Genomic DNA, 24,724 nt, shown 5'->3' on the forward strand with positions numbered 1-24,724 from the left:
GAAACTTCTGCTACCGACTGTCGCAAACTCTTCTTGTGTGGCATCTCAGCACACCATACTCAACACTGCGATACGTCGCTTCGTTCTGAGCGCTGGAAACGTTGTGCGTACCAGTGTTTCGGAGTGCAGGAATGTTATTTACATTCATGGTCAGCCGAAAACAGTCGCCTTGCATTAGCGTCTCCAACAGCCTCTACATTCCACCCATAAATGATAGCATCAGTTTCGTCTTTTTCATGACATATCTCATCACTCTAAAAAAGTTCAATGCACTGAACATTAAAACGACCTCCACTGGGATGTTGTTCAACTCGCGCGCCAAATACTTCTTCGGTCTTGGCAAATTATCGAAGACCCATTCTCGTTACCCGTGATGACTTTTTCCAGAAAATAATTGCCCGTGTTTTGAATGAAGTTGCGACGGGAGGCCACGCATCGGCTATTTTTGTTCAGGAGTCAAGGTGTGCGGGACAAACTTTGCACATACCTTTCTCTTATTCAAAATATTCTGGAGAATGTCTTAAACACTTGGCTTAGAGACGTTGCTCCATCACGATTTTTGACACAACTTCGACACACTACGGCCGCACATCCACTCCTTCCTGCTCACAACTGACTGGTGGAATGCACCTCTGTTGTTTACAGTCGTTAATTCAGTCACCGTAGTTCCTGTGCTGAAGTCGCTTTACATGCCAGGGATAAAATCAGCCTCGGAACTTTTTGGATGGACGGTGTAACTCGTCGCATATATACGTTTTTCCTTAGTAACTCGCGAAGGAGAGGAAAAATTCCTGCCCTTTTTCAAATTTTTTGCTTATTATCTTCTCTCTAATTTTACTATTACAGTTCATATAATGCTTACTAAACAAAATTACTGCTTATAATATCAGCTGCAGAAAGTGTCGCGAAGTGGAAATAATAGTTCTGACACAACAAAAACTGTCCCACTTTTCTTTTTTCGTTTCCAATATTCAAAATAAAGTTTGACTATTACACACCGAATCCTAGCTCCATCGTTGGTATCACCAAAGAATTTACTAGCACGGGGACTAGAATGCGGCTCACACCTCTTCGTGAGGTTAAATCAGCTACTTAGATGAGTAGCGACTGTTCAAGCAAACGTCAATAGCGGGCAGAGCGACCTACTGATAAGGATCTCCAATGACGTATTAGATGACGCAGTGGTCGGTGAACACGTCGCCCGCTATTAAATTTCAGTTAGCTAAACTGGAAACTAATAAAGCAGATTAAACTACATAGTGAGTAAAAATATGAAATGGCAATACGCAAATCTACATTGTGCACTGGTTAAAATATTCTAAAGTACAATTACTATTGTACGTATTTTAAGACGTGTTCATTAAAATTGAGGATACATTGTAAAAGGGTAAAAGAGAGGTGGCTGCATTTGTTCCAAACACATAACTAAACTCGTTTTGTGTTTCGTGATACGTTCTTGCAACTGGGCTCTGTAAGTGCCTATTTTAAATAACATGCTTGTGTGAAGACACTTCTTCTGTCACTTTTAAACAGTTCCCTTTTTATGTAAATTAAAAAGGGATCACTGCTGTTAGAAGCTATATAAATGTAGTTCTCTTGTTCATACAGTCTCTAAAGTCTACGCCATTAATTACACGGCAACCAAGCCGGTCATGGAAGATACACTTTCTTTTTTTGCTGTTGGACCGTTTCAGCGTATTTAAGTGGCAGACAAGAAGGGGAAACGAGTGTGTAGGAAACTCACCGATTCGCTTAAAAATAGTAGAGGGAGGTGGGGTGGAGGTGGAAGGTGGGGGTGGAGGGGGACTGTGCGTCCCAGGTGGGACGTAAAGACAAGGAATCGCGCGATCTCTCTTCGCGGAGGCCTCAGCTCAAAATAGCGAAACTGCTCACTGGCTCAGCACGTCCGGAGTCGCGGCAGAGATTTACAGAGGAAGCAGCAGCTACCTGTGCCCGGGCTGGTGCTTCATGCTCACGAACTATGCTTTCATCTGCACCGAGTTCTAACACTTCTGAAATAAACACAACCACAATTGCCTAGCTTGTTTTGTTAGACACAGCGAGGTAGATCTGTCAGTGAGTGTCGTGAGGGCGAAGCCAGAGCGAGAAATAAAACACGGCCTAAAATTTACGTAGACTAGACAGTTCTGGCGTTGTTTTCGTGTTTTGCAGTAAGATATGAACGAAGGGTCTGCCCGCGACGGCCAACACGTGAACGAAATATGTTACGCTGTTAGACGGTACGGTCGGTGCCGTAAATGAACATTTCACAGCGAGCAATAGAAATCTGGAGAAATGTCGCTCCAATGCGCTATCTGTTGCTAATATTCTACTTTTTTTTATATTAGTATCCACTCTTTGCGAAGTGGTGACAAGTCATTAGCAAGGCTGAAGTACAGATATCGATATTATTTTGGCTAAGACTTTCCCTTCATTGTTGTTTTTTAGAAACAGAAAATGCCGTAGTTATTATAGAAAAAATATTGACAAACAGGCAAGTCCACTGAGTTGTCCCATAACACACACGGTGTTCGGAAATTCCCGTTACAAACTTCTAACACTTGTAGAGGGAGTGGCCACATAATATTTTGAATACGAATCGATGACCAGAAACGTACAGTTTGCGTTCTACGACGGTTTCAGTTCAGATGCCTAACTCATCCACTTCTGCTTGAGGCACTGAATTTGACATGATAATGAAACATCCATTTATCGCTGAAGCACATTTGTAAAACATTCCACTGAATATCTTGACTAAAACATACGATTTTTTTTCATTAACGTCTCCCCTCTGGATCGAAGAAAGCTGTGACCATTCGCGCTGCCATTCTTTGTGTACGTTCAGCACCTCCTGTTAGCCCTGTTTGGTACGGGTCCGACACACTACAGCAATAATCTACTCGTAGGATAAGTGTTATGTGTAGTTTTTATGCAATCTCGTTTCCCAGTATCCTACTAATTAACTGAAGTCTGTCAGCTGTTTTATCTGCGACTGAGCCTACGTAATCATCCCACTTCATATCCATAGAAATTATTACATTTAGCATTTCAATGTTATTTTATCCGTGTTGGACCTCGTGAACTTCGCGGCTGTTAATGGTAGTTGGTGAATGACTCAACCAGCCACATGTACTTTTAAAATGTTTTATTTTTGAGCCATAAGCGGTTTCGGGGCTTCCATGCCAATCTTCAGATGGCTGATATTTTCAGTTACATACATGTTTTGCTCAACACCATGTCATCTGCTCCTACATTAAACAAGAATATTTGATCATATAGAACTACTTTACAATTTATTTCATTAATAAAAACATGCTACAGTGCTTGGATTTATTTACATATAACGTAAAATAGTACTATTCACTCACTTTAGTTCCAGAACAAGGCGGTTCGTTCTGTTGTAGACCATGTAGTTTTCCAGATCGATGTATATGTTGCTGAATTGCAACCGCAATATACTCGTGTAATATAGCTAAATAAATGCAAACTTTTTAGCGTCTTTTTATTAAGGAATGAGTTATAAAGTGGCAGTATATGTTCAAATAATCTTGTGCAGTGTCGGAGAAGACGGTATGCTGTTGATCAAAACATCTATGTAACCGAAAATATTAGCCATCTAAAGATGGCCAAGATAGCCCCGAAACCGGTTATGGCACTAAAATAAAACCTTTTAAAAAGTATTTGTGGCTGACTGGGTCATTCACCAACTATTCAAGTACATATTTGTACGAGTCTGCTGAATGCAATTGTGTCCCAGTGGTAGTCAATGCTTACTACCGCTTTCACCTCTGTGTATGTGAAGTGCCAAGTTGCGCCGAGGTTCGCATCTCTCCTCCTTTCTCTCCAACTGGCTTGGTAAGTGATGCTGCAGGTACTGTGGTGCTGAAATGAACTTTTTTATTATTGACATATATATCGTCAACGAGACTTGTGCTGAGACGTACAACAGACATGGGATCAGGTCGGCACTGCTCAGAGGGTCGCGGAATGAGAGAGGGCCGAATACTGTAAACAGAGCAGGTTCGCCGTCCAGGCGTGCGGAGACCTTGAAGCTGGGAGCGGCGGGTAATGGCCGCGAAAGCCGGCGGCCGCCGACGCCACCTGAGAACACCGGCCGGGAACGGGCCCGAGCCGTTTCGCGTTTCAGCGGCGTCACATTCCAGCCGGCTCCCAGCGGGGGCGCAGGGCGTCGAACTAAACTCCCCACCTTCCAAAGCACTGAACTCGCGAAGAACACACCAACCCAACTATGCAAAATCGTTTCCCATTACTAGCGGTAGTCAGAGTTTTAATTAATACCGCAAAATATAATCATTTATTTGTTTTGAAAATATAATGAAAAGGCGGCTGCCGGAGAGTGTGGTTATGTGTGTGTAAGTTGCGTTTGAATGTGTGTGTGTGTGTGTGTGTGTGGGGGGGGGGGGGGGGTGTTGTCTAATTCGGATGAAGGCCTTTCTCGCCGAAAGCTTACTTGTTTAACCGTCTCTTTGTTGTGCCTATCTCCGACTCAACATCTTTGCTACATGACGAGCACCAATCTATCGTTTTCATAATATTGTCATTATTCCATCCTAGATTTTCCATTGTTGCATTTACTTGTTTTCTTTGTTTGGAGGTACACGTACGTGTGGTGCAGTAATGTGCCGCGGTGATTTCAGTGAGTACCAGAACAGGCTACGTGAACCTGCAAAACAAACAAAATGTCGTAACTTTGTTTTCGAGGTGATAAATGACAATCACTCGTATAACTGATGCGCAGTATCCTGCAGCTTAATAAACATTTACATCTACATATATAATCGGCAAGCTATCGCATGGTGCGTGGCGGTTGGTACCCTGTACCAATACTCGTAAATAGAGCGAATTTCTCGAATCTTATCATTGTGGTCCTTGCGCACGACGCATGTTGGCGGGAGCAGAATCGTTCGACAGTCAGCTTCAAATGCCGGGTCTCTAAATTTTTTCATTAGTGTTTCCCCACAAGAACGCCGACTTCCCTCCACGCTTTGCCATTCGAGTTCCCGAAGCTTCTTCGTAACACTTATGTATTGTTCGAATCTACCCGGTAACAAATCTAGCAGCCCTCCTCTGAATTGCTGAGATCTTCTTCAAACCGACCGGGAACGAATCCCAAACATTTGAGCAGTACTCAGGAATAGATCGAACCAACGTCCTATATGCTGTCTCCTTTACAGATGGATCACTGTTTCCTAAAATTCTCCCAATAAACCTAAGTCGACCATTTGCCTTCCCTATCACAGTTTTCACATGCTCGTTCCACTTCATATCGCTTTGCAACGTTACGCCCAGATATTTAAAGAACTTTATTGTGTCAAGCTGGACACTAATAATAGGACGTAGTCGATATCACTGAGCTCTCGTGATCAATCCATTTGTTGTTAATACATCTCCACAGACAACACAATACTCTGCACCTCCTATTACACTGGCGGGTCCGCCGCTCGCGAGAGATGGTGGTCAATTCCTCATTACATTAGAAATTTTTTATCAGATAGTGTATCTTGTCTCCGTCGAAGGAAGGACATCTTTTTGACTCCTTGGTCACAAGGTACGGGGCGCTCTTGCACCTGGATAGAGCGGTACCAATCATGATCTTTTTGCGTAAAGATTCAGCGACTTGCATGCGGTGACTTAAGGAATCCACTGAATGTCAAAGAACAGTTGCATAGAAGAACCTTTTCCCTCCTGAGTCCAGTGTCTCAACCAACGCATCGCGTAGCTCGATAATTCCGTTGAGACGAGTGCATGCTGTTTTTCCGTGTAGATAGTTCTTAGATACGCTCAAATGGACGTACACTGCAATAGAGTGCATTGCTGCTAACAGTGGCGGTATTCTTGGCCGCTAACAGTGGCAGTATTCTTGGCCATATAAAGTTGCAGTGGCGACGTTTAGCACCAATACTGTAACAATTGTTGTAGAGACTAAAGTATTTGGACCGACACAATGACTTTTTCGCTTCACTGCATAGGCTTAGAAGAGGAAACACACATAGAGAGCTTTGTTCCGTGAATGTTTGGAAGAAACGCTAAAAATTTTAATAATTTACATGCAGGTAACAGCAGACTTTTACCAACACGGTGAACAAGAGGAACGAACTGGGACAGAATTATGGGTTCTAGAGGTGAACTTGTACGTTACTAAAGTGCGGTCAGTGGCCATGCGTTGATAACCCGTTCCCAAGGTCCCTCTGGATAACCTCCGCAGACCCTTCGTCACGACAGACAGACCCGCCAAACTCTGCCCTTGCTAGTGGTGAAGACAACTCCGAGGATACCAGGCAAGTTGGCAAGGATGAAGATGCAGCAGGAATGAAGAAACGGGAACCAGCATAAGGCAGGCAGAACCGACTTGTCGAGTACTAAGAAACACTTCATGCGCGGAGCGCCGCTTTTTAATCTCTTTCGCTATTTTGCCGCTCTGCTAACACGAGGAATAAATTGAGTTTTTGCCAGTCCACTACGTTTTTCGACATGAGTCGCTCCGCATCCAAATACTTTACAAACAGAACTGTTTCTTACTGATTTGCATAAACACTGTGATTTAGTTTCGTTGGAGACACGAAAAGTTCGCTAAGGACTTCGGATGACCAGAGAAAAAACAAACGCCCCGCAGAGTCATCAGCATTCTTGTTTTTCTCGCGTGTTCCTATCAAAAGGCTGCAGGAAATTCCATCTCACGAGCCTTCCAGGACGAGAAGTGGTTCACCTCGGAGCTACCAAGGAGAAATCAATAACACGAATCTCTTTACTACAAGCTATATAAGTACCTTTCTCTTTTCTAAGGTGCTGAATTGAAAACGTTGACACAGACAGCGATAGATAAATGGTATTAATTTGTTAGCTTCTTTCCTGTAAACTACATGCGCAATGTTGTAAATGTGAACTGCAAATAATCTCATTTATAATTTAAAATTTGCAAACTTCGTAGTAATATTATCACGATATTGTGCTGCTGTTGCCGTTTCTGTTAACTTACGCTTTCGTGCAGATCTTCGCAACACGGAACTATATTTGCCACACAAAATAAGGCTTAGAATTTGTCCGTCTTTCTGTAGTCCTTGTTTTCACAAACTGCTTTGCTCCTTCCAATCAATACAAAATAGTTCTTTCGAGAGTAATGTTTTGTTAAAGCACCCCATCAGTGTCCGCATTTTAAACTGTTGTAGACTAACGCATTTCAAAATTAATTCGACCACTTTAGAAAAATTGTTTCCTGTGACTTAAAACTATAATTATGTGGTAATACGATCATGGAAATCACACACAAGCAATATTCGGTTGTTCTTTTATTTCCGTAAGATGCATTTCCATTTTCTTATGTCAGAGCATTCAGTGATCTTTCATTGAAAACTTTTACAATTATGAATTGCATTAAAAATTGTAATGTGAGCATGAACTTAATTGGTTTTGTTCGTGAGTCCGTCTCAGCGGTGTTTCTTTGTGCACGTTTCACATGTTTTTATCTACAGTTTTTCTACATTAACAGCAAACACCTTTCAGGGGGCACATTCGGTCCTTTTCATTACACGTCCTCTGCGATTTGCAATGTTACCTAAGTGTGCATTGTCTCATCTGTGCAATTTGTAAGTATTTGTGCAACAAGAGAGATTACTGTACTTCGGGGAGCTCGGAATACAGTGGTCGGATTGCAAATATTTGAAATAGCATCTGTTCTGAAATTTCACACTTCTGCTGTGTCCTTTTACAGTCTGAATGGTCTAAAGCAATACATGGCTGGCATTTTACATCACTTCGTTCGCCTTGCTTCCATCGTCACCGATAGAAACAGTAATTGCTAAACTTTACTTGGCATACAAGAACATGATTTAGCCGTTGATTTATTATCCACGCGTCGTTTACTGTCAAATGAATTATCGGGACCTATGAATGAGAAGATTGTATGATTGGACCGATAAAGCAGATGTACATAAATACAGAGTTGATATGTGGAGCAAAGAGCACACAAAAAGAACAGAACGCATGACTGTTTCACCGAGGACTAGTCTGAGCTGGACACATGTTATAATGATCATAGTAAGATCCTAGTGAAATCAGTCCTTTATGTGATCACAACACTGTTACTACAAAGCCCACCTAGGCAATGAATGCAGGTTAATTCAACCAACTGAAAGAGTGTATGTAAATCACGTTACTAATTAGTCATTTGTCTTTGTAGTTTGTCATTATTCAAACTGAACGCCGCATAAACGAACTTTCATACTGTATTTGCAGTGATTTGTAACTGTTCTAATTGCTACAATATTTGCAGTGACACCGAGGGAAAATGTGAAACAGAAGGTTGCTCATCGTTGTTGAGAAACTAATCACATGTGTGTCAGAGAGATGAGTTCATAATTATAGTATATGTGCTACTATATTCTCTTTAAGAGAATATTAGTTAAATTGACTGATGACTAAGAAAGTAATGGTCAGTAGTAACAGCAAATAATGCTTTCGTGGCATGATCGTGTCGGCAGAATCGATGCTTCCACTAACACCGGAGGCGTGCGCCACAGTATAGGCTGCTGAGCCTGTGGATCCTTACGTAACGCACTCTGGGCAGACGTTCTGCCCTGTACAGCTGTAAACACGAGAGTGGTGTGGCGTTTGTACCAGACTACAGCTGTGGAGAAAGCGTTGCCAGAGACCACGCAACGTCTGTGTGATACTCTGTGTAACAGGCTGGCTCGCAAAAGACACGTCAAGCCCATTTTCTCGGGTGTTTCGACAAATAACGTATTGGTGTATCAGTTTGTAGCGTTTTTCCGTAATTTGATACACGTAACACTGACTTTAGTCATAAATAATATATTCTCCTTCATTATTTAGAACAGTATGCCAATGCTGGGGTAGGTTTTCGATTCTGCGACTGTAGAAATCACGTAGTTTTGAGGCGAAGAACTCGTGGAGCCGTGTTCGCAGCGCATTTTCATATGGGAAGGATGCTCCTTGAAGGTTGTTCGATGGAGAGCGCAGAAGGCGAAAATCTCAAGGCGCAGGATCAGTTGTTGACAATAAATGTCAGCAGTGATGGCCGTCGCTGTTCAACCAGATATTTTGTGAAGGTCCATGTATGGGGAGCTGCTGCATTCCTTTCTTTTCCTTGTTGTTGTTGTTGTTGTTGTTGTGGTCTTCAGTCCTGAGACTGGTTTGACGCAGCTCTCCATGCTAATCTATTCTGTGCAAGCTCCTTCATCTCCCAGTACCTACTGCAACCTACATCCTTCTGAATCTGCTTAGTGTATTCATCCTTTGGTCTCCCTCTACGATTTTTATCTTCCACACTGCCCTCCAATACTAAATTTGTGATCCCTTGATGCCTCAGGACATGTCCTACCAACCGATCCCTTCTTCTAGTCAAGTTGTGCCACAAACTTCTCTTCTCCCCAATCCTATTCAATACCTCCTCATTAGTTACGTGATCTACCCACCTAATCTTCAGCATTCTTCTGTAGCACCACATTTCAAAAGCTTCTATTCTCTTCTTGGCCAAACTATTTATTGTCCATGTTTCACTTCCATACATGGCTACACTCCATACAAATACTTTCAGGAACGACTTCCTGACATTTAAATCTATACTCGATGTTAACAAATATCTCTTCTTCAGAAACGCTTTCCTTGCCATTGCCAGTCTACATTTTATATCCTCTCTACTTCGGCCATTCCATTATCCTCGTTTTGCTTTTGTTGATGTTCATCTTATATCCTCTTTTCAAGACACTGTCCATTCCGTTCAACTGCTCTTTCAAGTCCTTTGCTGTCTCTGACAGAATTACAATGTCATCGGCGAACCTCAAAGCTTTTATTTCTTCTCCGTGGATTTTAATACCTACTCCGAATTTTTCTTTTGTTTCCTTCACTACTTGCTCAATATACAGATTGAATAACATCGGGGACAGGCTACAACCCTGTCTCACTCCCTTCCCAACCACTGCTTCCCTTTGATGTCCCTCGACTCTTATAACTCTCATCTGGTTTCTGTACAAATTGTAAATAGCCTTTCGTTCCCTGTATTTTACCCCTGCCACGTTCAGAATTTGAAAGAGAGTGTTCCAGTCAACATTGTCAAAAGCTTTCTCTAAGTCTACAAATGCGAGAAACGTAGGTTTGCCTTTCCTTAATCTTTCTTCTAAGACAAGTCGTAGGTTCAGTATTGCCTCACGTGTTCCAATATTTCTACGGAATCCAAGCTAATCTTCCGCCAGGTCGGCTTCTACCAGTTTTTCCATTCGCCTGTAAAGAATTGGCGTTAGTGTTTTGCAGCAGTGACTTATTAAACTGATAGTTCGGTAAGTTTCACATCTGTCGACACCTGCTTTCTTTGGAATCGGAATTATTATATTCTTCTTGAAGTCTGAGGGTATTTCGCCTGTCTCATACATCTTGCTCACCAGATGGTAGAGTTTTGTCAGGACTGGCTCTCCCAAGCCGTCAGTAGTTCTAATGGAATATTGTCCACTCCCGGGGCCTTGTTTCGACTCAGGTCTTTCAGTGCTCTATCAAACTCTTCACGCAGTATCGTATCTCCCATTTCATCTTCATCTACATCCTCTTCCATTTCCATAATATTGTCCTCAAGTACATCGCCCTTGTATAGACGTTCTATATACTCCTTCCACCTTTCTGCCTTCCCTTCTTTGCTTAGAACTGGGTTGCCATCTGAGCTCTTGATATTCATACAAGTGGTTCTCTTCTCTCCAAAGGTCTGTTTAATTTTCGTGTAGGCAGTATCTATCTTACCCCTAGTGAGACAAGCCTCTACATCCTTACATTTGTCCTCTAGCCATCCCTGCTTAGCCATTTTGCACTTCCTGTCGATCTCATTTTTGAGACGTTTGTATTCCTTTTTGCCTGCTTCATTTACTGCATTTTTATATTTTCTCATTTCGTCAATTAAATTCAATATCTCTTCTGTTGTCCAAGGATTTCTATTAGCCCTCGTCTTTTTAACCTACTTGATCCTCTGCTACCTTCACTATTTCATCTCTCAAAGCTACCCATTCTTCTTCTACTGTATTTCATTCCCACATTCTTGTTCGTTTTAGCGATACTTATTAACAGAGAGAGTAAAACCCGAAGAATAACCAGTAGACCAGCAACGACTGAGAAGTGCTGTCCCCGCGCTGTTAGCCTTCTGACATCTCTTGAATCTCGGGGCGTCGCGAGGCTCGGGCGTGCCGTGCAGTGAGGTGCACAGTGCTGAGGCGCCGGGCTGGTGCGAGCCTGCACCGGGGCCGGCCTGACCGCTGCTTTTTGTGCGCGCGGCCTTTTCCGGTCGGCCGGCGACGCCTCCTGAGAAAGCCGAGCACGCACGCTGCTGACGGCGCGGTCGGCAGACGTGCCACACACAGCCCAGCCAGCCGCCGGCGCCGACATTAACCGGCGAGGCAGCGCAGCGAGCGAGGTCGCGCGCCGGCCGCCACCACACAGTGGACGGATGAAAGGGTTCCGGGCAACCACGTATGCCCCTGTATTCTAAGGTCGTTGTCTTGTTAGCTTGGCGGCGCTACTTCCTACTACGTGGCGCATTTTTAAATTAAATACTGTTTTGAAATACTGAAATGTTTCCGCTACCTTGGGAAGCATTCCAGTTACTATCGATGTTAAAGATTGCATCGAATAGTAACATCGGCACTTACAGAATTAAGCACATGTTTCTTTGTTGCTGGTTAAGGAATGCTTAAACTAAATTTCTTTGAATGTACGTTGCTGCAGCTGGTCTTCCTATATGTAAATGTTGCAATAATAATCTGCAGAATTTTGAGTCATCGTCGTTTATTCACGAAACATACAAAATATTTTCGAAGTCCAATCGTTCCATCAACACCAGCCACGTGCATTCAACTGCCATTCTAACTGCCCTCCAAAACCAATCTCCTACAAAGAACGCCGGCCGAAGCGGCCGAGCGGTTCTAGGCGCTATAGTCGGGTGCCGCGCGACCGCTGCGGTCGCAGGTTCAAATCCTGCCTCGGGCCTGGATGTGTGTGATGTCCTTAGGTTAATTAGGTTTAAATAGTTCTAAGTTCTAGGGGACTGATGACCTCAGAAGTTAAGTCCCATAGTGCTCAAGGCCATTTGAACCATTTTCCTCCAAAGAACAAACAATTGACAAAACATTACCATCTTTGGAAATGGGAGATTAATGATCTAACCACTAAAATTAATATCGATAATTCTGCCACTGGAAAATGCATAATAAGATTTGATTAACAACTAAAGCAGACATTAAGATCTGCACATAGTAAAATGCGTAATTAAGATCTGCACATAATTTGCATAAAAACAAAAGTAGACACTAAGATCTGCACGTAGTAATGGGAAGGATAGAAATGGGAAGGTCGTTCCATTTCAATACGACTGTTGGAGCTTTGCGGTCTCCGTTCTGTGCATGCTCGCAGCGTACATTCAACTGCTCACTCACCAAAAACACTATTGCGATAGCTTTCGCTTACACGACCTTGTATTTATGCGTGTTTAACGCTAGAGCACTTAAAGGGGGCCAAACGTTACGTAGCAACTAAGCCTTGGAAAATTTATTACTACAAATATTATTCAAAGGAAACTATAAAAATGGTTCAAATGCCTCTGAGCACTATGGGACTTAACATCTGTCACCAGTTCCCTAGAACTTAGAACTACTTAAACCTAACTAACCTAAGGACGTCACACACATCCATGCCCGAGGCAGGACTCGAACCTGCGACTGTAGCAGTCGTGCGGTTCCGGAATGAAGCGCCTAGAACTGCTCGGCTACCGCGGCCGGCAAGGAAACTATAGTTTATAGGTTAAGCGCTAGTTACTTACATACATTATTTCAGTTATATGTTAAAACAGCACATTTTGTATTTATTTTTATGTCCCATAACGACAATTTTACTGCTCAAAATGTTATTGGGAAAGAAGTCATAATTTATGTCATCCACTAGCTACAAATTATTGTAACTTCAAGAATATTTTACAAGCAAAATGAGTTCTGCTTTAGTGACTGTTATTACAGTCTAAGCAAGACCTAGCTCCATGTTCTGCAGAAATTACGCTATAGAGTAGTGTTTACAAAATGTGTCATTCTTCGTCTGCTCTAAGGACAAAATAAGCACACTTTTCTCTCTTGAGGTTGTTGCAGGTCCCGCTGTGTCTTTGATGTCACGGCCTAAGTCCACTAACGTTGTCCACTCCGTTTTTGCTTTTTTGGCGAGTGCGGTGTGAAAGTCACTCACTGTAAGGTACGGGTAATTCTCTGGGAAGCAGGTGCTGCACCTTATATGCTCCAATCCAACATAATCCGTTATCGACTGTAGATGAATCAGCTGATGCAACTCCTTGGATCTCTTCAGAATCTTAGTATTTCATGTGCCAAGATATTCACAGTTTTCCTTCGTGTTGCCCTCACAAAAACAGTGTCGGCGGGGCACTCTGGGGCGTAAACAGTTGGAATACCAGCGGAAAAGTAATGTTTGAAATTGCAGAGTGTCAGTTTTACGTAAGTGAAGTGTGAAATTTATGACATTATTTTACTTTGTCTGCTTATTTTCAACGTTATCGCGATTTCATTGCGACTATAGAGCAAATAAAACATCCGCGGCGGTTGTAAATAGCATGACATGCGAGGGACACACCTGTCACTGTAGAATCCACTTGGCTGTACACTGACAACAGCTTAATTTTGCGCTGTGGATGAGGCTGTTCCATTAAGCTAGCTGCTCTCTGATTCCCGGATCGCAGAGGCACATGCCTGGGCTCCCAGACGGGACAGCTAAGGAGAGGGACGAGTGAAGGCGGGCAAACTGCGCCGGCCTGTCGTCGCCCCCTGCTGCTCTGCGCCCACTTGTTTGAAGCGGCGTAAACACAGGTGACAGACGGCCTAACTACCGGGGACCGCGCCGCCTACTGCGCCCGCCTCTAGCACTTCTTCCCACTCTCGTTCCCGCAACGTTGGGCAACACTGAATCCACCCCCCAAATACTCACCGTTACAGACACCGCACCACCTTCTCGTAAAAGTAATAATAGTAATTAATTATTATTATTATATAAATTGCCAGAATTTCCTAAGTTCTCGAAAATAAACTAAATGCCAAAAAAACCTTCAGCGCCATTAATATATCTGCAGTTCCAGTGCCAATTTAGACTTTTGGCTTTATTAGCTGAACAAAAGAGACTAGTAGAAACACAGCGGAAAACAGGGGTAATTTTCACCAAGTATGGCATCCATCATCCAAAATGAGATGTTGAAAGAGTTATTATCCAACGTGAGAAAGGAGGCAGGGGACTGAACGGATATCGAGCAGTTTCCACGAAAAGCGACTTTGGAATCCGAAACAGTAATTTTGCAACAGGAACTCATCGCCCGACAAAGCAATAGTAGCTGCAGACATTAATTACTTACTCTACCAGAAACACCCAGAAAAGTCTCATGATCTAGGCAGCAATAATCGTTAAGACGATATAAAAGAGTGCACGCGAAACAAACGAATGACCTCAGCCAGGATCATGTTGATTTGCAAGCAGTGAGCAACTGGTTGATGCACGCAGAATGGCATGCAGGAACTGAGGTACTTCTGACAGCGATACAAGATCAGATCATAGGGGTGAGGAATCACTAGAAGCAGGTCCTAAAGGAGGGAGGAACAGATGGCATCTGCACCCAGCGTGGGTATTAGGAAGAGACCATATAACACATTACGTCTGGACGTAAAACCCGGATTTCTTTTTTCTATCGTTTCTCTACGGGTTCGACATGTTACTGGGCTGTGGCAAAGTTGGTGACCGGATGCCCTTCCTGACGCCAACACTCCCCCGGGGCGGAATTCGCATACAATACTCCATCTGACTGTGTCCAAAGTAAAATCTACGTTACAGCGAGAGAAAGTTTTCTAAATGTTTGCGTAGTATGTAATTGTGGCGGAATGGGAGTACCAGCCCGGTATTTACCTAGATGGGTGCGAAAAACAGCCTAAAAACCACATCCTTGATGGCCGGCTCACCAGCCCACGTCGTTAATTCGCGAGACGGACTTGATCACGGATGGGCTCCAAACCCTGAATCCTGGAAGCGGCGGATTAACGCGCTCGCCTGTTGGACGTAAAATTTTGATATTCACCGAATATTTGTAAAGGCATGATGAAGCAGCCAGAATAATCCTCCAGAAGTAGGGACAGCTGTATCAATGAGAGAGCTTCCTCCATAGTACACCTAAGATCTTCTCACTGCCGCAGAAAACTAAATACTGATTTTGTTTGGAATCGCAGTATAATAACCCATAAAACAATCCGTTGTCATCGACCTGACGTAAGTCATTAATGAAGCCGAGCGATTCACCTTCCCCATACGCATTACTGTACTCAACAACCTTAGTTTCCTAGCCGCATGCAATGAACCTACACGTTTTTTGTGTTCTTCCAACTATCTGTATTACTAACTGACCAATCCGATGCTCGGTCCCTGTTCCATGTTGCTTATCTACCAGTCTCTACGGGCAATAAAAATTTGATTTTAAGGTATTTCATTAGTTACTGACCGAATTTAAAAATTGAAAACGTTATCATAATCTCCTTATTCAGAGGTATAATCTTACGTTAAAGGTTTGACAAAATAAGACAAGTATTAATGTTAGAAACCGTGTATATGTCTTGAGGCGGCCTAACGCACAGCGTGCAAATTACACAGGCTACATTCATCCAGTATCTGAGAATTACAGCACTTTTAGACCTACAACAAACTTTATACATAATTTCAAACCTTTTCGAAACTTTTTCATTGATCTCTGGGTGAATAATCCGACATTATAAAAGAAACGTAATTAGGTTCAAAATGGTTCAAATGGCTCTTAACACTATGGGACTTAACTTCTGAAATCATCAGTCCCCTAGAACTTAGAACTACTTAAACCTAACTAACTAAGGACATCACACACATCCATGCCCGAGGCAGGATTCGAACCTGCGACCGTAGTGGTCGCGCGGTTCCAGACTGAAGCGCCTAGAGCCGCTTGGCCACTGCGCCCGGCCAACATAATTAGGCTTACTACTTCAACCAGTAAAGGTTTCACATGCTTGACATCAAACATTTAAGACATTAACTCACTTTAATCGGGCATTTGAAGCTGCGTTATACATGACAATTCGTTTATTTAAAGAATCGGGCGTGGGGGTGTTATTGGTTTCTATTCTGCAAGTGAATGTGAAGTGTATAGGGGAAGGGTGCACCAGTACCGGTATAGTTCTTGACCTATCCTCGGACTTATGTTCCATTCGGATATGAATCTTGGGAATAAAAACTGCAATCATCCGTATACGTTGGAATTTTTCATTTTCCGTTGAGGCAATCGCATGAGATAAAAATGTTGTATCTCCGGGAATTACTACAGGCCTGTCAGTGATTGACAACGCCTTCTCAAATGTCTGCCACTGCAGTCGGCTGAGCATCTCAGGTGTGCCCCCACACTGACTAAACAAATAATTATTCGATTTAAGTAATAAGTTTTTTCATGTATATTGTCAAGTATGTCCTTCCATTTTTATGTGCTCTTCGAGTTTACATTAGTGCTGTGTGTGATGTTCTCCTTCTTTCCCTGCAGTCGTATATTTGTGGTTTTAATGTTTAGTGCCTCTGTTACGCAGAAACTCATACACACGCCACAAACACTAGTCACACTTTTTACGTTAAATCATAACATAGTACATCTTTGTACTAGTACAAGATGCACGTTACATCGTGAAATGTTATAATTTAACGTAAATAATATGAATGCTGTATTGCGTGAGTATGAATTTCTGTGCAATGGAGGTACAAAACCTTAAAACAATAAAGGTGGCGTTACATCCAATAATAACGTAATCTTCCATATCTGTTGAAGATGGGAATATATAGCTAAAACGGGCCCTGGTACACATGCAAATCTTGGCCGCAGTACTTTATTACTTGATCCTTTAACACGCTGGTAGGCGTTCGAAAAATATCGTTCATTAAGGACGAAGCCGTTACAAACAAACAAAAAAACCTAAATAACTGATGCAATGCACGTATCATGTGCGTCTTCAGAAGGGTATATCGTCTTGACATGACCGACCGATGATTTCATTGACGATTTTTATTGATAAGCGCAGTGTAAACAAGAATAACTGGTGAGCACGCTGTGAACGACAATCCAAGTGCGTTAGCTAAAGCCCACGGGTTGTCGCCGTCCACGAATTAACAGGGAAGTGTGCAATCGGCCGGCCAGCTGGAGCAGCCGTGTGTAGATTTTGGTGGTAGTCGGAGCGGCAGCTGTAATCAGCGCGGGCGGCGTGCGGCCTGGAGGCGGCGTAAAAAGACCGTCGCGTGCGCGTGGGAGCCGCGCTGTGCCTGCCGTGACCTCAGCGCGCTTCCGCCGCTGCCCCACCGCCCGTCTCGCGTTTCACTCCATTCTCCCTGTTGCGTGCTGCCACTGACCCAAATTTATTCCGCTTGCTCCCTACAAATTTAGCTACGAAACCACGAAGAGATAACATATTAGGAATACAACGGGAAATATGTGTGTTTGGGTGTGTGAGACCATTTAGATTTTTGCATGTACAATTACACTGTTTTCAGCTAACGTTTGGAGGGTAAATTAGCATGAAAACTCACGGTCTCGTAATGGAAAGGAATTACTACTATCTGCAACACCAGTTAGTTGCCTCTGGACTAATCCACATAATTGGGCTTCCAGTCTGATCAGTAGCAGAAAACATTGCAGCCACGTAAAGGCACCCATTCAAAGGCTGACCGAATCTGTTACTTTCACGCGATTTGTGTGTGCGTGGATAGAACCAGCAACATGTACTAATATAAAACATATTTCAAAATTATCCTAAATCAGGATCAGTGACTCCATTCAGGACAGAAACGAGAGCCAGAGGCTACAAACTGAAGACGTTTGTGTGCTACTTGCATAAGGCGAATGGTCTATTGACGCAGTTATTGCCAACTGCACACGCTTCTGAGGTGAATGCCCAACGCGGTGATGTCTGGTGGATAATTCACGCTACAGTGAAACACCAGACCATCCAAGTACTCGCAGTGCCAGCTCAGCTAAATATTTCAGCGCATCGTGCTTTGTATGGGGCTCGTAAGTAGGCAGGCGGTGTATACACTCGTAGTAACGACGATTTATCTATAGAAAAAATAAAACTGGACTTAGTTCAAAATGCCTCTGAGCACTATGCGACTTCACTTCTGAGGTCATCAGTCGCCTAGAACTTAGAACTAAATAAACCTAACTAACCTAAGGACATCACACGCATCCATGTCCGAGGCAGGATTCGAACCTGCGACCGTAGCGGTCGCTCGGCTCCAGACTGTAGCGCCTAGAACCGCACAGACACTCCGGCCGGCAAACTGGCCTTAGTGCGCAGACTCGGTTGAACACCATAGATCCCATCTTATTGTAACTAGAATGCCGTTTTGTGTTCTTTTGAAAGCATTTAGCCATGACCTGCAGTTTAAGTTCGAGTCACGGAGCAACTCGGCATTTTTTACACATGTTAGTGGTTGCCAGACTTGGGAGGAACTGTAATAGATATACAAAAAATTCTAGTACAGGATGGGGATTCAACCCCGATCTTTAGGATCCGTAATGTGACACTTGTCCACTTAGCCAACTGTGGAGGCTTAAATGTCACATGATAGAAGATGCTAAAATGAGTTTCGTGTAAATCTGAAGGCTTTCGTGACCATTGTCATTGCCGGCCGCCGGTGACCGAGCGGTTCTAGGCGCTTCAGTCTGGAACCGCGCGACCGCTATGGTCGCAGGTTCGAATCCTGCCTCGGGCATGGATGTGTGTGATGTCCTTTAGTTAGGTTTAAGTAGTTCTAAGTTCTAGGGGACTGATGACCTGAGATGTTAAGTCCCATAGTGCTCAGAGCCATCTGAACCATTGTCATTAATGGTAGTATCTTCCGAATCCTTAGGCCACGTCACATCTCTGTTCAAGCTTCTTCAGTGCTTGACATTTCGATTTTGCAGGGATCTTCTTCGGGATTCCACTGGTGTCCCTGGATGGCTGAACATCAGGCATGGCACAAGTTTAATCCTGAAGAAGATCGCAGCACGAGGTATCAAAACGCCGAGCGCTGAATAAATAACAACGGAAGCTCATTAACAGAAGTGAAAAGTAACGACTGCCATTCACACAGGATCTGCTACAATACACCCCATTGACAGAACTGAGATCTGAATTCAAACTCACTTGTACCCAGTGCTTGAATACATTGTTTATTAAATTTGGTGCCCCACCAATGCTGTGTTTAATGTTCACTTTGTAGTGTTCCTTTCACAGTCAAGTTGCGGATGTTCATTAATTAATGTTTCCCTGCACGATCCAGTAAAATCTGTCTCAAATTCTACTGTGCCTACAAATATATGTCCAAACTTGTAAGTTTCCAACACGGCCATTTCTGTAATTTAAGATCGTGTCAACATGCTGCTTGTATCACACATTGAACCGATGTTTTTGAGTACTCTGGTTGGTATCCATCTACAAAAAACCGTCTTGAGCTGTAAACAGTATTAAACTCCACCGTAGAAACTTCGGGGGCGATTGTGTATACCATCACCAGAGTCAGTGTGGCAGGCATTTGTTATGAAACGTAAGGCACTCACAGACACGTGCCTCACACTTGCTGCTGATTCAAGACACCGTGCTGATTGAAATATGTATTATCGACCATTAGTTCATTACCTCTGCCACCGTCTGTATAATTTCGGTTTGACACACCCGGTGCACCGAATGACTTGGAAGCGTTCGTTATATCTATGGTCACTGCTGGCGTCTGCAGCTGCGCTTGACTACTCGCTTCTGACGTGGCTGGGGTGGAGAGGCGGTCGGAGCCACGGCGCCGGCTACCCCAGCGGCAGAAACCGGTCGCAGGTGTGCGGGCCTTTGTGTCGCAGGCCGCAGGTTGCGGCTCCTGTGGAAACCTCTCGCAGCTTCCATCCAGCCAGTCCTCTATGTGTTCCTACGGCACAGGCCACAGCGGGGTGGGAGGCAAACCTATCGCAGTCATAGCTCCACCAGCTTCCCACTTGCTTGCTAAACACGGTACATATTAACACTGTAGTAGTTTATCGGTAATATTGCTATAAGCTACGTATCGTATCGAAGTACGAATCAGAGCAAACATAATGGTTTCTCCCATATCCGTTCATTTAAAATATGTTTAAAATTCTGAGTTACAACCGTAGCAAACCATTAGCACAAATATTGGAAAAAAAAAAAAAGAAATACTAGAGTACTGACTCTATAATTGTAAGATATGTCGTACAGTACGACAACATACTTAAAGTAGAAAGTGTTTTAATTTTTTGGGGCTACTGATGTAACATAATCCTAATTGGAAAACTCGCACTCTAAAAAATCACGAAACTTCTCGGGTCACCAACATTTACCGTACCCATGATCTTAAATAACGAAAAGTGTGAGGTCATCCACATGAGTGCTAAAAAGAACGCGTTAAACTTCAGTTACACGATAAATCAGTCTAATCTAAAAGCCGTAAATTCAACTAAATACCTAGGAATTACAATTACGAACAATTTAAATTGGAAGGAACACATAGAAAATGTTGTGGGGAAGGCTAACCAAAGACTGCATTTCATTGGCAGGACACTTAGAAAATACAACAGGCCTACTAAGGAGACTGCCTACACTACGCTTGTCCGTCCTCTTTTAGAATACTGTTGCGCGGTGTGAGATCATTACCAGATAGGACTGACTGAGTGCATCGAAAAAGTTCAAAGAAAGGCAGCACGTTTTGTATTATCGCGAAATATGGGAGAGAGTGTCACAGAAATGATACAGGATTTGGGATGGACATCATTAAGAGGAAGGCGTTTTCCGTTGCGACGGAATCTTCTCACGAAATTCCAATCACCAACTTCCTCCTCCGAATGCGAAAATATTTTGTTGGCACCGACTAACATACGGAGGAACGATCGCAAAGATAAAATAAAGGAAATCAGAGCTCGTACGGAAAGATATAGGTGTTCATTCTTTCCGCGCGCCATACGCGATTGCAATAATAGAGAATTATGAAGGTGGTTCGATGAACCCTCTGCCAGGCACTTAAATGTGGTTTGCAGAGTATCCATGTAGATGTAGATGTAGTGCTACCATTAGTTTTAAAGAGAAGAAACTAGGTTATTCCAGGGATTTCCATTAAATAAACATGTTTCTTTTCCGGAAACACAACTTCCAATGATAGCACTTCAGAAAACTGAAGCGTGTTGAATTATAAATTTTCATATTACTCCCTGTATTGTAAGCACTATGTAAACAAAAGGGTCTAACGAAATTTCCCGAGAAAATAACCTAATAAGACAATAGTGGAAGACTCACTCTGTTACACACCGACCTGCGTAAAAATCGCATAATGCTTATGAACTGAATGGCACGCAAGACAACTTTATGGAACGCAGGCGAATGCTGTAAAACACCGCATGTGTGTGCTGCTAACATAATCCAAGATGGAAAGTACAAAGTACTCAGTCAGGTTCTGAAGAGGTGACGATAGAAACGTGTAGTGGATGGATAGTTAATCGTCACAGTATCGCAGAATTTAGTTTTATTTGTGCTTTATTAACCAGTAGTTGAGCTCTCTCAGTACTCTGTAACAGGTAAATTACACTTACGAGCGTAATTTTCGCAATTTATTTCGGACTGTGACTAACCAATCATTGAGGAAATGAACTGTTACATTGATCAGTGTTACTGCACCATGAAACGCGTGTTTCCATTGCAGCAGTAGCTCACATCATCTCTTGTTGTCCTCTGTAATCTTGAGACATGTGGCACTCGAAGCATAGTGCACAAGTCTCCAATACTCGGTGACTGGTCTACCGTGGAATTTAAGTTAACTCCCAGTATAGCTAGTAATATAGGCAACTTTGTTTTATTTCAAAGATTTTTGGGCATGAGGAGTGTCACTGATCTCGAAGAACGTCGAGGCTACCGCAGGATGACCCAGTCTCCCCAACTACTTTCGATGTGTGACATATTTTATTACTAGCAGCGGCCGAAAACAATCTAATCTGATTGAAAGGGAGTCAGTTACAAAAGCTTTCACCACAGCTAGCGAGGTAGGAGTTCTGAGAACTGCGCCAGCCGCTAACCGTTACTGCAGCAGGTTCCTCGTTGCTGCTGCGGCGGCGGCATCAGCAGCAGTCGTCGTAGAACCGCTACGTTGCACTACTTCTTGCTGCCCGTAGCAGCGACGCGGAAGAAATGTCCACCAATCGTTTCCAGCAAAGACCACGATTTATCCCAATTACTTTCTTTAGCTACCTACGACGTTAACATGTACACTGCGATGAAACGGAAACAATAGGGCCACTGGCCTCCTCGTACGTGCTGCGGTCGACTGCTCTCAACCAATAACGAAACAGGACGTCTAACAAAATTTGATACAGTACACAAGAAGTAAAATAATGTTATATTTTGGACATGAACAGCATCAACAGCTGTGAAAATAAGATCGTGTGTCTGCACTACACAGCGACAATCTTCAGAATATTTAGAACAATAATTAACTCACTGCTGTTGAAGATTATTTTATATAAGACTGAAACAAATATTATAGATGTATATTACTGAAGTACGCAAAACGTATGTTAGTTGTTTGAAAATATATACAATTAACACGCTGAACTCCGCGTCTCATTTTGATAATCGGTCACCCACACATCGAGATATCTTTATATTTCTCGCACGTGTAAGAATAAAACACAGCTTGCATGGTTTTATAATAACTTCTATATGCTCTACCCATGACAATCATAAATAATAATTTTAAAATAAACATATGTGCAAATACAAACATAAGATACCACAAATCGGCGCAACTTTAATATTCGGCCATCTCGCAATGAACAAACCAACATCTCGATTCGTAGAAATAAAAATGCTTGTTAATATCTTTTTTTTTTCTTGTAGACAGTTTTTCGAGTTACTCGTAATTATCTTGGCGACTTCGAGTTGGGCACTAACCCATTCTTCTTTAGGCCTCCTCTTTGGTTCCTAGCTTCTGCTCAGGATTTGGCATAAATCCGCAGTAACGTTGTAAGTAGGATTGTGAGAGTATGGAAATATACGCAATTAAAAAAACACCGACAGGTAAAGTTCGTGCGCCTTATTTTGCTGGTCGTTGTCATAAATCTTAAACGCTTTTTCCAACCGTTTTGTGCACACTCACTTTTAAAATGATATGAGAGCCAAGGTTGCCCCTTTATCCCCCTGCCCCCATCCCACACCTAGCTCCGCCCACGTCCGTGCTTTACACTGATATACTGGAGGTTTCCCTCCTGCAATTCGTCATTGTCGTTCTTGCGTCTCCGACGCGCCACACCATTTGATTTAATACAATGAATTTACCTTCGTTCGCAAATAAATCAACTTGGCAGCATTCAGTGCCTTTACTACCGTAGCTCTTCGGTAAGCCCAGCCTATTTTTTTCGTTGTTTTCGCTAATACAGTTATTTTATGCCAGATGCACTTTGTAGACTTGAACTACGCAGAAATTAATGGAACGACGGTCTTCTCAGTCCAGTCCACCGAGCGAGATGAGGATGCTTAGTTCTCTTGACTCGTATTCGGGATGGCCGCAGTTCAAATCACCGTGCAGTTGAAATCACCGTGCGTCGTCCTTGGTTCGTCTTAAACGTGTGGTTCGTATGAAATGGGTGCAGCCGACTTTCAATTGTCTGATGACCTGCTTTGCCTGACGCCGCATGGAACGTCACACGCTGCTAGGACATAGTGCAGAAGCTTAAAAATACCAAGTTGTAAACACATGTGGCCTACAAATGTTCAGTTTTCGTAATTCGGCCTGCGGCTGCTAAAAGGTCCCCGACTCATGTCCTCTACCATTGGTTCCCAACCTTTCCGAAACCATTACCCGTGACTACAATCAAATATTAGCTAGTGTCCCTCTTCCCACCACCATCATGAACGTTAGCGCCTGACTAAACTTTAGAATGAAAAAAATTTTTTTGATCAGTTTCAGTTTTAAAATGACGAAAGATAAATGATATTAGTTTGTGTAGGTGTTTTAATGAGTCAGTGAGAGACTTGTTTCTAGCAACCTTTTTATACAATGATAAAGGAATTCACAGAACGTGTCGAGTGTTACTCAGAGAAGAAAGTTAGCCATCCACCTTGAGGTAGACACCAGTTACAAAACGTGCCTGCTGTGCTCCACTCCTCTCTCTAGGTGACTTGCTTCAACTGTATCGTGCATCCCCATATAAAATAAACCAAATTGAAATGTGTGTATTATACTTTAGGCTTACTGTGGGTAAATCACTTTATTGGTGGAGTCGTTGCTTCTGAATTGGCAGAAATTGCAAGACATGAGGCTGTGAATGGTTGGGTCGACCACTGCCACTAATAATAATGTGTTGGCCCTACAGAAGTGAAGTAGCCATTACATAGTTACTGTTGTCTAATGCTGCCATTTAGTTTATTGTTGCGATGTGAATAACGAAGCAATTTCTGGTGTATTGTGAGAATTTCTACAACACTGAGAAGGCATTTTCATGAGATATTTATGCATATGTGGCGTACATGTATCAGTTTTACTGTCACAGATGCGTGGTACAAAGTGGAAAGTGTGTTGTTGTTGTTGTTGTTTTGGTATTCAGTCCAGAGACTGGTTTGCTGCAGCTCTCCATGCTACTCTATCCTGT

General features: G+C 42.9%; 1 protein-coding gene across 1 annotated transcript in view; it reads left to right on the plus strand.

Annotated features, from left to right (window-relative positions):
• Positions 1-24,724, plus strand: part of LOC126481959 (uncharacterized) — a 72,323-nt gene that overhangs the window by 28,751 nt on the left and 18,848 nt on the right. The gene's annotated exons all lie outside the window — the stretch shown is intronic.

This window comes from Schistocerca serialis, chromosome 5 (assembly GCF_023864345.2).
Source record: "Schistocerca serialis cubense isolate TAMUIC-IGC-003099 chromosome 5, iqSchSeri2.2, whole genome shotgun sequence".
In the NCBI taxonomy this organism is placed as follows: domain Eukaryota; kingdom Metazoa; phylum Arthropoda; class Insecta; order Orthoptera; family Acrididae; genus Schistocerca; species Schistocerca serialis.